Source organism: Quercus robur, chromosome 2 (genome assembly GCF_932294415.1).
Source record: "Quercus robur chromosome 2, dhQueRobu3.1, whole genome shotgun sequence".
In the NCBI taxonomy this organism is placed as follows: Eukaryota; Viridiplantae; Streptophyta; class Magnoliopsida; order Fagales; family Fagaceae; genus Quercus; species Quercus robur.
The window spans coordinates 13,288,761-13,304,201 of record NC_065535.1 but is presented as its reverse complement, the minus strand read 5'-3'; the positions used below and the strand labels follow the sequence as shown (position 1 = coordinate 13,304,201).

The 15,441-nt window shown below is 31.6% G+C and overlaps 1 long non-coding RNA gene across 1 annotated transcript; it reads right to left on the bottom strand.

Moving 5' to 3' along the window:
* Positions 1-3,135: 3,135 nt before the first annotated feature.
* Positions 3,136-8,956, bottom strand: LOC126712450 (uncharacterized). The gene is made up of 4 exons (XR_007651112.1): positions 8,741-8,956; positions 7,748-7,832; positions 7,510-7,647; positions 3,136-3,658 (listed from the first exon to the last, which is right to left on the bottom strand). It is a non-coding gene; the product is annotated as an uncharacterized LOC126712450 (long non-coding RNA).
* Positions 8,957-15,441: the final 6,485 nt, after the last annotated feature.

Sequence of the window (15,441 nt, the reverse complement as noted above, 5' to 3'; positions counted from 1 at the left end):
GATCCATTGGGTTTTCAATCACCTGGTAAGCCTTTCCGGTTAAGACCGCTCGGAGTTCCTTGACCCATTAGGTTGATTTGATTGTCTCAGAGACAGAGAAGCTAGATAGCGTTGTTGTACGTCATTCCCTTAGTTTCATTTTTTTTTTTTAATTAACATTTTTCAGTAAAGTTCAATTAAGAATATATATTTTTTTTTTTAAATCATCCAAAATGGCATCGTTTTGGTTTAGTAAACGATAGCACTTAACAGAAGGATAATGAAGAACTGAATTAACAAAATTTAAAATTTAGAGGACTGAAATGACTAAATTGAAATTTAGAGGACTGAAATGACAAAATGTGAAACTTAGAGGGTCAATTTTGGATTTTTGCATAATTTATTATAATAGCTTTTAGTTTGAATAGAATTTAAATTTGTTGAAATTTAAATGATAAAATTTTACCTAAATTAAACCGTTGTTAAACAAATGTACAATTCATGTGAGAGAGATGTTACGTGGATCTAGGAGATTTGGGGATGTTTGAATGGAAATCAAGTTTGGGTTAGAAGTTAAAATTAGGTCAAATGCTTATGTGAGACTTTTTTAATATAAAATATGTTGTCATGCAATAATTAAAAAAAATGTTAGGATCACAAAAAATAACACAACTTTTGCCACTCATAACTCACCACATGGCAAATTGTGGCAGAAGTGTTATTTTTTGTGGTACTAGCATTGTTCAAAGTTATCTTATCGCTCTGTTAGACATTTAGGTAATGGAAGTTAATTGAGGGATTAGTAGCAATTTTATTTTGTGACCAAAGGGATTAATAGCGCTTAGCTTTGAAATTTTAGGAACTAATAATTCTCATTTAAAACTAGCGCGATTGTTATTCCACAAGTATAAGTGCTTGTGAAGAGGTTTAAAGTTTATATTGTGTATCCAAAAGTTAGGCCATTTTAGATATACACCACTGTCAATTTCTTTAAGACCTTCTCCTCTCTCCCCGTGTGTGTGTGTTAAATACTTAGGTTATGTTTGGTAATAGTTTTTGTTTTCTATTTTCAAAAACTTGTTTTTGGGAATATAAAGAAAAAAATATTTTTTTTTGTATTTTTTAAATTAAAAACATGTTTGGTTGGTTGAAATTAAAAAGATAGTTTTTTGAAAAAAAAAATAGAAAATACTAAAATATGTTGGTATTAGGATTTGAATTCTAATACTAACTCATTAAATAAGACAGATTCATTAAATTAAATGTATGTTTTTATTAACTTTTGAAAATTAGAAACTGAAAATAGTTTTTATTTTCTGTCTATTTTGGGTGCCAAACAAGTTTTTTAATCTTAAAAATAGAAAATTATTTTTGGAAACAAAAAATAAAAGGAAAAAACAGTTACTAAACATACCCTTAGTATTCTAAAATATATATATATATATATATATATATATATAAATATTTGTAGGGTGTAAGAGAGCAAGGGACGGGGTTCAAATCTTTAAGAAGCAGCTTCATACACATATACACTTAGATAATACTATAATAGAATTTCTATCTAGTATAAAAATAAAAAATAAAAACCTTCTTATTAAAAGCGCTCATTTAGTAAATTTCATGGACCAACAATGTTTTTAAGCCGGAAATAAATCATCATCTAGATAAAATAAAAAATAAATAAAAACTGAATACAGGATTAACGACCATATATTTACACTCACAAATTGAATAAGTTTTAGGAGAATTCTTATGAAACTCTATTGCTAATAACATTTGGATTTTAAACTAAAGCAGATAGATCCTAAATGAATTATTTTTGTTCCTTTTATTTCCTTTTCTCCCTCACGAGAGAATTCTTGATAATTAAAATCCAACACCATTTCAACGTCATATGTACATATTGTAGGCATTTGTACCCATAAGTATTTCTTTTTTCCTTTTCGCTGCCACACAAATAAGCAGGGACGGGCCCAAGGGGGCCCGGCCGTTCTGGCCCAAATTTTTTTTTTTTATCTAGTTATATTTTTTTATTTTTGTAGCTGAGTCACCTTCTTCCAAAACTTCAGGTCATCTCTTCTCTAATTAGTCTAGCCCAATTAACAACTATCCAATTCAAAAACTTAACAAAAACAATAACTTAAATAAAAAAAATAAAATAAAAATAAAAATCCTAGCCAACCTAGCATTAAAAAAAAAAAAAATTATTTTATGTTTTTTTTTTTTTTTTGTCTTTGTTGATAGATGATTATATCTTAATGTATTAAGAGATAATAATTTTGTATATTTATAGTTTGTTAATACTATAAATATATATATATATATATATATATTGATACAATTTGTTAATTCGCCTATTTGATTTTTTTTTTTTGCTTATACTTCGACATCCTTAACTTGAAATCCTAGGTTCATCCTTGCAAATAAGTACTTAAAAGGGTGCTACAAGTTGCATTGTAAGCTTTGCAGTTTGCACCAGTGCAATTATAACTTATAACTCAGAATATTTGAAATGTCTTTTTTTTTTTTTTTTTTAATCTCTTGCTTAACTCATCCCTAGAATAATGAATTACCAAAAAAATTCACTACAAGAGCCAAAATGATCATGCTAGCCATTTAGCATCAATCTAATCCTGGTATGAGGCACACAAAATAACATTTACATACATTTCCAAGAGAATAGGGGAATTTGGGAGACGATAATCTAGCATAAATGTGATATCACTTAAGTAAATTGTCTGCACAAGCAATGAAACTCATATCCAATGGGACTAGTTGAACAATATGCTATGAATGTAATCTTGTTATGAGGTACACAAAAGAACAATTACATGCATTTCCAAGAGCATAGGGGAATTAGGGGAGATTCTAGCCTAAATGTGGTTTCACTATTAAGTAAATTGTCTGTATTAATAACCATAGAAGATAACCAAATTAGAGGCCGTAAGGCACAAAACAAAACCACCTAACAACAACATATTTTGATGGCTATGAAACTCGCACACCCCATGCGACTTGAACCCATAACCTTACCCAACATCTCATTCTTATGGAGGCAAAGGTACACATAATCAAAAGACATTTTGCACGAAGTAAATTTGATAGTAAAACACGATATCACTAGATTCTGTACAATAAGCAGAAACAGCTTTTATTTTTTTTTTTTTTTGTTGTCATTAAAAATATGATTATTCATATTATTATTTTATAACCTTTCTTGTGTATCAATCGATAGGAAAAGAAACCCTTTAGCATCAAATGACAGTGCTAAAAGAAATTTGCAGTAAGTATTTTAATGTTTCTGTAGACTATTAACTTTTTCAAGGCATGAACTATATATACGTCTATTCCTTTCTTTCCTTTCTAGTGTAGATCATATTCCCCCTTGGTTACACTGCTTTGCTGCCCTGCAACCTTCAGCTTGGTTATCTGGCTTGCCCTCTAGCATATTCTATGCTTCTTTCCCCAAACCAAAGAGTTCTTTTAGCTGAAAATAACTCCATCATCCTTGGAGTCTCTTTAAGCTTTTGTGACTGGAGTTTCCCTCCTTTGGTGTAATTTTTCCCTCTTCTTGAATCAACCTAGGTAGACAACCCATTCTGGCAACGGTATCGTGAATATGTACATTCAGCAGTGATGGCCCCAGCAGATTTCCTGACATGCCTTGTAAAAGAAAATCCTGAAATATGACAATATTCAGGTACCAAATTCAAAATGAAAAAAGGAACTCCATGGCATACAGTCATACATCAACCTTGAAGCCACAGTAGCACCCTATTACATTAAAAGGTAACAGAAGACGAACATAAGTTATTTACATAAATCATCAATGTATCCGTAATGAGAATAAGCTATGCACCAAATTTATTGAGGGAAAGTTTGCTATATGAATATATATGCTATAATGCAACTGCAGAGCAGTAGAGGGAGCTGAGCTGCATAAAGAAGCTTTAATAAAAAGGTTGATATGGCTAAAACCAAATTGCTGACCAAATCAATAAAAGCTTAGAATTACAAACAGTTTCCAGTGGCAAATATTGAGCTGTCGACAAAATGAAATAATCTGGAAGTGTGATCTTCCTCTTCTTCTTCTTTTGTTATTGTGTAATTAAATACTCTGGGAACACAACAAGGCCATTTCATTATGGCATAGGCGAATCATGGAGTAACAACATTCAAAAACATGTCAACAATGAAAGAATTGGATTTTCGAAAAACAAGTAGGGTAGGAAATCAAACCTTAAGAAATGTGTAATCATAGTGATCGAACATTTCAAATTATTATCTTAAAACAGGTTGATTGAACTAGTATCAAAAAATTCTTCTCAATCTTCTCTATGTCAGCAGCTAACGGTAAAAGAGTACTCCATCAATTTAGTAATCTTTATACATCCAATTCGATGATAATAACTAGATTCCACAGATCAATATACAAATGTCATTTTACTTTCCCACTCTCACTACAGAGTCTATCCTCAACTTACCTCATCTTTTAGCACCACTTTACATCCTTTACAATGAACACATAAAACTATCTCAACAGGCGTGTTAGGCCTCCTTAGGTTTCTGAAGTATATGATTTAAGGGAAACTAAATCAACAATCCTTTATGTTACAACCTCAGAAATTTACCTCTGGCTTTATAGTATTAACAATTTAATCAAGAAATTCTCTAGCCATTCAAACTGCATGAGACATTCAAAATCACTGGACCATACCTTGGCCCATTACTGTGAAGGTCAAAGAAGGTGTGATTGACATCTAGGGTTCGACGAAAGTAAAGTTCCTATAGTATTCAGGACAACCTATCAAAGAGATTTGAGTTCAAGCATCTAAAATTATTTTAGACAAAGGGAAACATATAAGAGAAGTTAAAAGAACAAGATAATCAGTTTTAAGAGTAATAGAATTGGTCACATTTCTATCAGTATCGACACAAGGTCCTCAAGCTTATAAACACAAGGAACTATTAGTAGCCATGCCAACGCACTAAATTACTATAGCAATTAAAGCCAACTAATCACTCCACTGAATTACTATAGCCTCAGATTTTAAAGGTTCTAAACACGGTAACGTTGATTAAAGACGTCAAAGTATCATTCAATAAGTCGGAGAAGCAACTAGAAATTTCTTGTCTAAATCATTAGTAAAGTTCATTCCTTTTTTTTTTTAAAGTACCGTAATGAGTTTTGAATTCATGTCCTCACCTTCTATCTCATTCTTATGCGAGGAGGGCGTCAGTTGAGCTAGAGCTCATTGGGTGGCTTGAACGTTCAACTTCCAGAACATCCAGCAATAATGACGGTGAGCTCTCTTTCTAATTGTGGTTCAAATCCAATTGTTTATAATAATCTAGGTGTTATCCAATTAGAAAATGTTATAATTTTTGTTTAAATTCCCATTGAAATTGAGATTAGGGTCAAAATTTTGACTAATTTGCATCTCCACATAATAACATTTCCTATTCTCCAATTTAAATTGTTCCATCAATTCTCATTCTTCTAGAAAAATTACGAATCATTCAGTAGTTGGCATGTACACATAGCACGAAAAGAGTTTATCTAAAATCAATGAGGACCACTTTCATACAAAGACAGTAGCTCAATTTGGAAAAAAACACACACAAATTTCAAGAAAAAGCAATTAATACTAGAAAATTTCAAGCTAAGACCCATTTATGAATCAATCAGAAACTACAAAGTTATCATTATTAGCTCTAACAAAAACACATATCACATGGACATGTACTAAAATTTTCTTTTCCATAGTCAATGGTATCTCAAATTTGTTTATCCTCTGCCTAAAGTAATGCATGTAATTCATCAAATAAAAGATGTTCACTCCTGGAGTGTATAACGAAACAGAGCATTGTATTCCTTGGGTAGTTCCTTGAGAACCATATGTAGCAAATCTTTATTTATTTATTTATTTTAAAAAAAAAATCACTTCAACAGCTTTGTGTTTGTCTCTTCCTTCTTTGATTTTCCGTATATATGTGTCACATAGTCATTCTTCTCCTTGATACTGTGTAGTTCAATCTTGAGATTTAGAATATTTGACCGGAAAAATGAGGTGAATCTCTTTTCAAGAGTTCACCAGACCTCCAAAGTCCAATATTGAATCAACTCTCACTACAGCAGATACTACTGAAGGTGAACGTGTTGAATTGATCAATGGTAACAAGTGTCAGATCCCTAATCTACTAAGTATGATACTCTGGATTCATCTCAGTCCTTCATTATCTTTAAAAAAAGGAGAAGGGCAGGGGATTTAACCATCAAGGTGTTCTTCATGAAGTAAGTCACGGGGATTGAAGTTATCTGGTGCCTCCAAAATATATAGTTGTAAACTTGTAGTTGAAGGCTTGTAGCTATAGGTGGAAACATTGATAAGGGATTGTTTGTGCAAGTGGAATTTGAAGATAAAGACAATTGATGGCTATGAGCCTATGATATCCTGAAAATGAAAATGGAATACCATTTGTAATGATCCAAGGAAAAGTACATGCCACACCTATGTTATACTACCTCAAAAGGACTACTTATAATTAGAACTCCTCTCAATCACTTATAAACCGAAGTTACACCTAATAAACACCCGATGTGAGACTCGGCACACACTCACACAACACTCAACACATATTGAAACAATCCAGACCACACAATTTGGGGTACCACATTAACTCAGCTTATAATAAGACATGTAGCACAACTGAGTTTTCTCAAACAATTGTTTTGGTCTGCTTGTCAATAAATGCAAATGGATGAAGCCAAAAGCCAAGAGATTGAAAAGAATTCTCTCCATTTCACAGTTAAGATCCTGTTCCATCAAACCATATGTTCAATTTTTTGGTTCATATACATCATTTAGTACATATTATATGGGACATTAACTTTCTGTAAATTCAAATTACAGTTTGGTTACACCAATTGGAGGTAATGCTGGTGATGTTTTGGAGTACGATTTAGTGGGAATGTTAAAAGTTTTTGTGTATAAGCTTCCACGAAGAAGATGCTGCGAAACGATCCGGCGTGCCTCACCCTATGAGTTCGTACTTTGTAGTTGAGATCTGTATGCATCGATTGCTATTATCTAGCCCGGTTTGAATCCTTGATCCTAAGGAAGTTGATTGGGTTGTACATAATACATATGACATATCCTAATTACGGACTCACATTTGGTTTGTTAGACCTCTATATAGGAGTTCAAATATTCTTAAATCTAAACAGGTGACGACTCCCAAGCGGGTTTGGGGTGCTCATAGTGCAAGTTATAATTTAATAGTTCAAATTTAGATTACAAGAGAAAGAGGAAAGTCAATTTATTGTTTGATGGGAGTCCATGCATATTAACCTTGACTTCGCAAGTGTAACGAATCAGAAGATGGACATATGACCATATATATACTAATATACACATATATCACATACATATATTTGGTAACACAATTACCATTTTATTGATGTCATAGTAAATAAATAATTTCTGAAGTAGCACCAGAATGGAAATTAGAAGTAAAGAGCTCACACACCTTATAAAGTTTATTTCATCAGGATACATCTTCCAATTCGCCCAAAAATACTATGACAATGGCAAACAAAAGCTTATTACCGTGTTCTCTTGAGAGTCCATTGCCATAGCTTTTGTTTTTGTTCCATAATAATTGCTGCTGCATAGGCAATGCATAACCTTATTACCGTCAATAACCATTAGGGGCACACTTTAACACAGCAAAAAACTCAACTTGTCCTCAAAGTCTAGAGGTATACCTTCTATATAGGAAGCAACCATGTTGTATGGGTCTAAGCAGTAAGCCTCTAGATCCAAGAAGATTGGAAAACGGATTACTTTAAACTGAAAGATGTAACAAAAATTCATAACTATTACAATGTTTGCTATAACTGAGTTTCATTAACCTAGGAATGTAACCAAGCCTAAGTCTTAGCTCAAGGATTAAGATTTCAAGCTACCTAATCCAAAGTTGAGACACCAGAGAAGCACTCAACAATTAATTTTAACCCCAAAAAATACTCAAGAAGGAAGATGAATAAAAATATGACTCGACAATATATACTAGGAAATATGCCAAACATTGTTTAGATTCAATTATGAGAAAGTCTAAGGACACAACTTTTGCCACAACTTATTAAAGTGGTCGATTGTGAATGGTGGAAAAGATGATGGGTTCAATTGAAAGTCATTGTCCATCAATCATAGTTGACTACTTCAGCAAGTTGTAGTCATGTATTCAATTATACTTTTTAGATGACACCAAATTGAAGATGGAAGAAAATTTTTATCTTCAAATAAGATCTCAACCACCATTGTAAATGCACGTCATTATGCATGATAAGTTTTATTTGTCTTGTAAACAAAACTCATTTTCTAGGTAGATTCAAAGCTCTTAAGCCAGTAGTAACAAACTGTTTAGTTTTTATGTATCAAAAACTATGTAGGGCAATATAGAATTATCAACTCATTCATCCATTTCTATGGTAAATATGAAACTTACTCATCACAATTAGGCTTGTGAAGACTGGTTTAGACTCCAAAACTAACATGCAGCAGATATATCATCAATTAATTGCAATCAAACCAATTATGTGATCAACAATATTAATATTAGTAGCCACAAAATAACAAGCATTAAATCAATAAGCAAAGCAATAGAACAATAAGCATAAGATTTGGTGATGTAGTGAAAAACTGATAGAGATCATCTGAAGGAAAAACTACTACGAGGGTGACAGCAGTTTTAGAACCTTAGAACTTATTATATATGGACCCCTTCACAAACAATCTGTCTGTGTTAACAACCATAACCTCAAATCGACTCCAACGCGCCTCTTTTTGAAGATTTGAAACCACAATGAACTTCAAGGGGATATAATTTCAAGCTCTTTGATCACAAGTTTGGGGCAAACTGATATAAATATGTTCTTTCATACTCACCGGTTCACCAAAATGAAGGCAACAATATTCTCTCTACTGTCTAGTTCTCAGTTTTTGTCTATTATATGTCCTTATATATAGTTGACTAATGCAGTGTCCATTTGGTAAAGATTATTTTTGCCAATTTATTTTATTATTTAGCTTATTTTTGCTATTATTCATAAGTCCTATTGTACATTTTAGTAGTTCATGGGTCTCACTTTACTATTTCAGCTAACTTTTACCTTTATCTACAGTACTTTTAGTAAAAAGTTTTCAATTTCAGCAAAATAAGCGGATCCCAAACGAACCGTAAAGTATAAAAAACCGGAGCACCAACTTCAAATTTAAAATACATCACTAAGTATGATTTTTGATTGATCGAGTAACTTTCAAAACCTTACTTTCAATCGATAGAACATTTGTTGAATTTTGAACTTTGATCGATCAAGCCTCAATTGAGTGTCTGTAGACTTCCTCACAAAAATGTCTTCTCAAGATGCTTATACACACTTTGATCTTGAATACTTGAACAACAGTTTACAGGCTGTATAGATAAATTGCTGTCAAACACCAAAAAAAGGTGTTTAACTCCTAGCTATGCAAACACCAAAAACCTCATTTTGTCCATTTTTATTTATTTAATATGATCCAACTTATCCAAGCACATGTTAATCTTCACAAAACCCCTTAATATAATTTAATATACAATATGAATTCCTTTTGAATATTGAAAAAATTAACAACAGTGCCTGAGGCCCCCAAACATGTTCACTGCGTAAGAATGGTGATGGTCAATCTATAAGAAATCTATAAAGTAAATTACAAAATCTCATTTGTAACAAATGAAGAAGATGACAACAGGGATGAATTGCGTTTCTTTTCATCAATATTAGCATTAACATCTTCTCTTTTTCGCTCAAGCATAAGCCTCAAAATGGATTATAAATAGTCTACAGGTGAATTGTGATAGTCAATCTATAAAAAAAAATCTATCATTATAAAATTACAAAATTTGATATGTAACTAATGGAAAAGTTGTGGTTTAAATAATAGACCAACGATAATGACATTTTTGGTAATGTTTCATATCTGTAATTTAAATCTCAACTTCTCCTCCATCACTATCTATCTATAATAATTATAATAATAAGTCAATATTTTGCAAATGACATAAAACACGTATGGAGTGAGGCAAAAGTTGAAAGTGAGATAAAAGAAGGATAAAGCCAAAATCAACATAGCAGAGAAAAATAATAATAATCTACAAGATTCAGAGTATAAAATTATCATCAATTCAGGAGAGAAGAATAGTTTATATATGCCTTTGTCCATTCCACCATTTTCCATTGACAATGACTCATCTACCAATTACGTTATGAGTTGTATTCAATCCCAAAAATTGTTGTATTTTATTTATTTGTACCCTTCTATACATTGTTTTTAAAAATGGCATCAATTTAATGTAAAAGAAATTTTTTAGTCAACCTCAACCCGTGTACTTCTTTGACCTAAGAATTAGAGAGATCACGAAGACAGAATAATCATATGGCCACTGACATTTAAAAATTATGTACAGGGAATTAAGGAGCACCAAAAAAAAAATGTGTAACAAATTAAATACACACATTTCTCAAAAAAAAAAAAAAAAAATTATATACACACATCTTTGCGAGTTATATAATTAACTTTGTTTAAGCGAACTCATGTGTTATTTCTAAAGTAAATTACTAATATCTACGACACAAAATTCTGAACTAATATTTGCTACGTGAATGATGAAAATGAAAAGTATTCTTCACAGAAGGATCACGATAACAAGATGTTGATTCTTTAAATAAATAAAAATTAAAAAGAAAAAGAAGATAACAAGGTGTTATAACAAGATCATTGTAAAGACGCAATTTGAGTCCTAAGCCCAAAAGGTAAAAGGATCTAGGCCCAAAGAGCCTAATACAATAAATTTGTAGAAAGTGGGTTGGAAAACTAGGCTCTAATGAGTTGGGTAGCAATTATAGTGGATTCAAATGACAATAAAGTAAAAATAGACTGGTTTTATCTAAAGAAAATCGTCATCGGCACAGTCCGAGGAGATCAGTTCTTGTATATAATTCTTGAAATTGATTACAAGTACAGCTCTTATTGCTACAGTATTTCTCTCTCAATTCTCCGATCCCTTTCTCTCAGAACCTCCCTTCTATTTTATATTATCTTCCTCCTTTCATCTTTGTCCTCCACATGTAGATTAGATTGTTAGTGTTGATCTATGTCACATCAACACCTTCCTGAAGTCTTTGGAGAGTAGCTGTAAGGCTGAAAACTACTGTTCAAGTATCACTTCCTCATTAATGCGGCCAAAGAGTTAGCTGCAGAGTATTCAATGCGGTGGTAGCAGCTTTCCCTTAGATATTTCATAACCTCCCTCTATTCTGTTCCTTCCTGATACTTATCCTCACTAGTGGAATTGTCCGGAACGTTACTCTTGATGACAGACCGCACCTTCTAACCTCAGGTTTGCTCAGCCGAGGAAGCATTCATCCTTGGACCGCCCTCTTGGACAATCATGATCAGACCTCTCCTCTTCACTCACTAATACGGATTTTTATGACAGTGTTTACTAATCCTTGGACTACTTAATGTACTCGGATTGGACCCCCGGCCCAATATATACATAAATATATACTACTGGGCCTATCACCCTTACAATCATAATACATGCTAATCACCATTTAATATACTTTTGATTTTTTTTTTTTTTTTGGTATTCAAAGGTATTGCTCCACTGAAAAAATGAATTATTTTCCAAAAAGCATTAAATTTATTGCATTTTGCAATATTTGGTAATAATTTTAAAATGAGTTGAAAAACTACCATTTTACTTTCCTTATATAGCTTAGAGTGAGATAGAGTTGTTTTCAAGAATTTCTTTTTCAAAACAACTTTATCTCATACCAAACTAAATATGGTAAGTCAATAGATAGATTTCCTTTGACTTTTTTTTTCCCGATACTACCAAACACAAAAAAACGAATCTATCTTCACATAAAGATTTTCATTGAAACAAACGGACTTGATAACATTTTTCCTTCTCATAAGAATATGATGGAAAAATAAAATTATAAGCTCAATTGTTTTAATGTTATATAAAGTACCCAAAAAAATCAAATAATTTTATGAGATATAATTATAAGCAATCAATTCTCCTTTTTTTATAAATATAAATAATATAATTTTTTTAAGTTTAATTAGCTAAAGAAAAATTACTATTAGGTCTCCTGAGATTCATAGATGTCATTTCACAATGCCAAGAAGATATAACAAAATTATAATAATTTATCTTGTTAATCACCATTTAACATAACATCTTTGGATTTTTTTTTTGGTATTCAAATGCATCTAATTATAGTTTGATAATACTTTTTTTCTTCTTGTAAGATTATGATGCAAAATAAAATTAAAAGAATAGTTTAAATATTAATGAAACTTACCGATAAAAAGACTAAATGAATTTTACAAGAGAATAGTAATCAGATCTTTCTCTCCCCCCTGCATTAAAGACAAATCTCTACACCAAATCAATACAAAGAACAAATTACTATGTTTCTAAACGGATTTAGCTTGGATCCAGCGCTCCTATACACTGAACCCATCAAAATCATGGCACATGATCCAAAGTAGACACGTGTCATAAGCAAAACACTAGCACCATTGTACCAATAACACTTTTTGCAAATAGTATAGTTCATTGCAAAAAACTAGAAATCTATTTGAGCTCTAATATCTCTTCCAATGCATTTTAGATTTTGCTTATCTTACCGGATTGTGCTAGCATGCACAATGACATTCCTTTTGGAGCCATATATGGTAGAGATAACCACCAAACCAATTTAAAAAGAGATTCAAGTTTTTGCCTTTTACGTGAGTAAGCACCCGTGCTACTAGGTCATCCCATTCAAATTTGGGATATTGTAGAAGGTAGAAATTCATAACACTATCCTAAAATCTTTTAGAAAATGGATACCCAAACAATAACTGATTCCTACCTTCAACACAGATTATGCAAAAAACACACAAAAGCAATCTTCAGTGAAACCCTATTTTGCCAATTAGTTCTCATTTTTTATAAATATAAATTATTTACTTTGTTTAGATTAATTAGTAACAAAATTTATTACCAGGTCTCATAATTTCTAAATCTTCATAGTCATCATTTCACATTGCCAAGAAGGAAATAACTTTAAGTATTGGAACTACATAAGAGTTAGAGACTTGGAGTGACTCTTATTTTTTCCAAAATTAATTTAGTAAAAAAGGAAAACCCTAAATACTTAAATTTCTAAATGGACTTGGCTTAGGTTTAGTACTCTTGTATACTAGACTTGTCGAGATCATGACACATGGCCCAAAGTGAACACATACCATAATCCTAACGGGTCTAGTACATAGGAGCAATAGTCCAATCATTGACCATTCCTAAACAAAAGTACAACATAAACAAAACACCAGCACCACTACACCAATAACACTTTTTGCAGATAATGCAGTTTATTGTAGATATTGGAACTTTGATTTGAAGTCTAGTTGAGCTCTAATATCTCTCCTAAAGCTTTTAAGAATTTGCTCATCAAACCAAACTATACTAGCATGCATAATGGCATTCCTTTGCAACCATATAGGAATTTAAAAACAGAGACTATCAAGCTTTTGCCTTTTACTTGAGCAAGCTCCCATGCTACTAGCTCATCCCATTCAAATTCAGGATGTAATACAAGGTAGAAATTCATAACACTATTCCAAATTCTTTTAGCAAATGGGTACTCAAACACTGGGTGATTCATAAATTTAAGGCAATTTACGCAGAAAACACAGACAATTACCAATTTAACCCTTTGCCAATCAGATCTCATTTTTTTTATAAATATAAAATTTTTACTTTTTAAAGATTAGTTGGTAAAGAAAATATTATCTTTAGTTCTCTTGAATCTTCATAGATGTCAATTCACATTACGAAGAAGGAAATAACTTTTGCTTTTATGTGAGAGAAATCCACCAAGCCAATTTAAAAGCAGAGAACGTCAAGTTTTTTCCTTTTACGTGAGCAAGTTCTCGTGCTACCAAGTCATCCCATTCAAATTTAGAATATGAAATAGGGCAAAAATTCATAACACTATCCTAAATTCTTTTAGCAAATGAGTACTCAAACAATAAGTGATTCCTCTCTTCGAGATAGTTTATGCAGAAAACACACAGACAAACTCTACTGTAACACTATTTGCCAATCAATTCTCATATTTTATAAATATAAATTATTTATTTTGTTAAGATTAATTAGAAAAAAAATATTATTATTAGGTCTCCTTAATCTTCATAGATGTCATTGCACATTGCCAAGAAGGAACTAACTTTTGCTTTTACATGAGAGAAAACCACCAAGCCAATTTAAAAACAAAGATCGAGCTTTTGCCTTTTACGTGAGCAATTTCCCATGCTACAAGGTCATCCCATTCAAATTCGGAATCGATACAAGGTAGAAATTTATTACACTATCCCAAATTCTTTTAGCAAATGGGTACTCAAACAATAAGTGATTCATATCTCCAAGACAATTTATGCAGAAAACACATAGATAGAATTCGGTGTAACCCTATTTTGCCAATCAGTTCTTATCTTTTATAAATATAAATTTTTTACTTAGTTGAGATTAATTAGCAAACAAATTATTATTATTAGGTCTCCTAAATCTTCATAGATGTCATTTCATATTGCCAAGAAGGAAATAAATTTTGATTTTACGTGAGCAAAAACCACCAAGCCAATTTAAAAACAGAGATTGTCAAGCTTTTGCCTTTTACGTGAGCAAGTTTTCGTGCTACCAGGTCATCCCATTCAATTTTAGAATCTGATATAAGGTAGAAATTCATAACACTACCCTAAATTCTTTTACCAAATGTATACTCAAACAATAAGTGATTCATATCTTCACGACAGTTTCTGCAGAAAACACACAGACAGACTCCAATGAGCAAGTTTTCATGCTACTAGGTCATCCCATTCAATTTTAGAATCTGATATAAGGTAGAAATTCATAACACTACCCTAAATTCTTTTACCAAATGTATACTCAAACAATAAGTGATTCATATCTTCAAGACAGTTTCTACAGAAAACACACAGACAGACTCCAGTGTAACCCTATTTTGCCAATCAATACTCATCTTTTATAGACATAAATTATTTACTTTGTTAAGATTCATTAGTAAAAAAAAAACTTATCATTAGGTCTTCTAAATCTTCATAAATGTTATTTCACATTGCTAAGAACAAACGAGAACTTAAACAATAAATGATTCCTATCTTCAATATAGTTTTTGCAGAAAACACCCGGACAAACTCTAGTACCAACCCTATTTTGTCAATCAGTTCTCATTTTTTATAAACATAAATTATTTACTTTCTTAAGATTAATTATTTAAAAAAAATTATCATTAGGTCTCTAAAAATTCATAGATTTCATTTCACATTGATAAGAAGG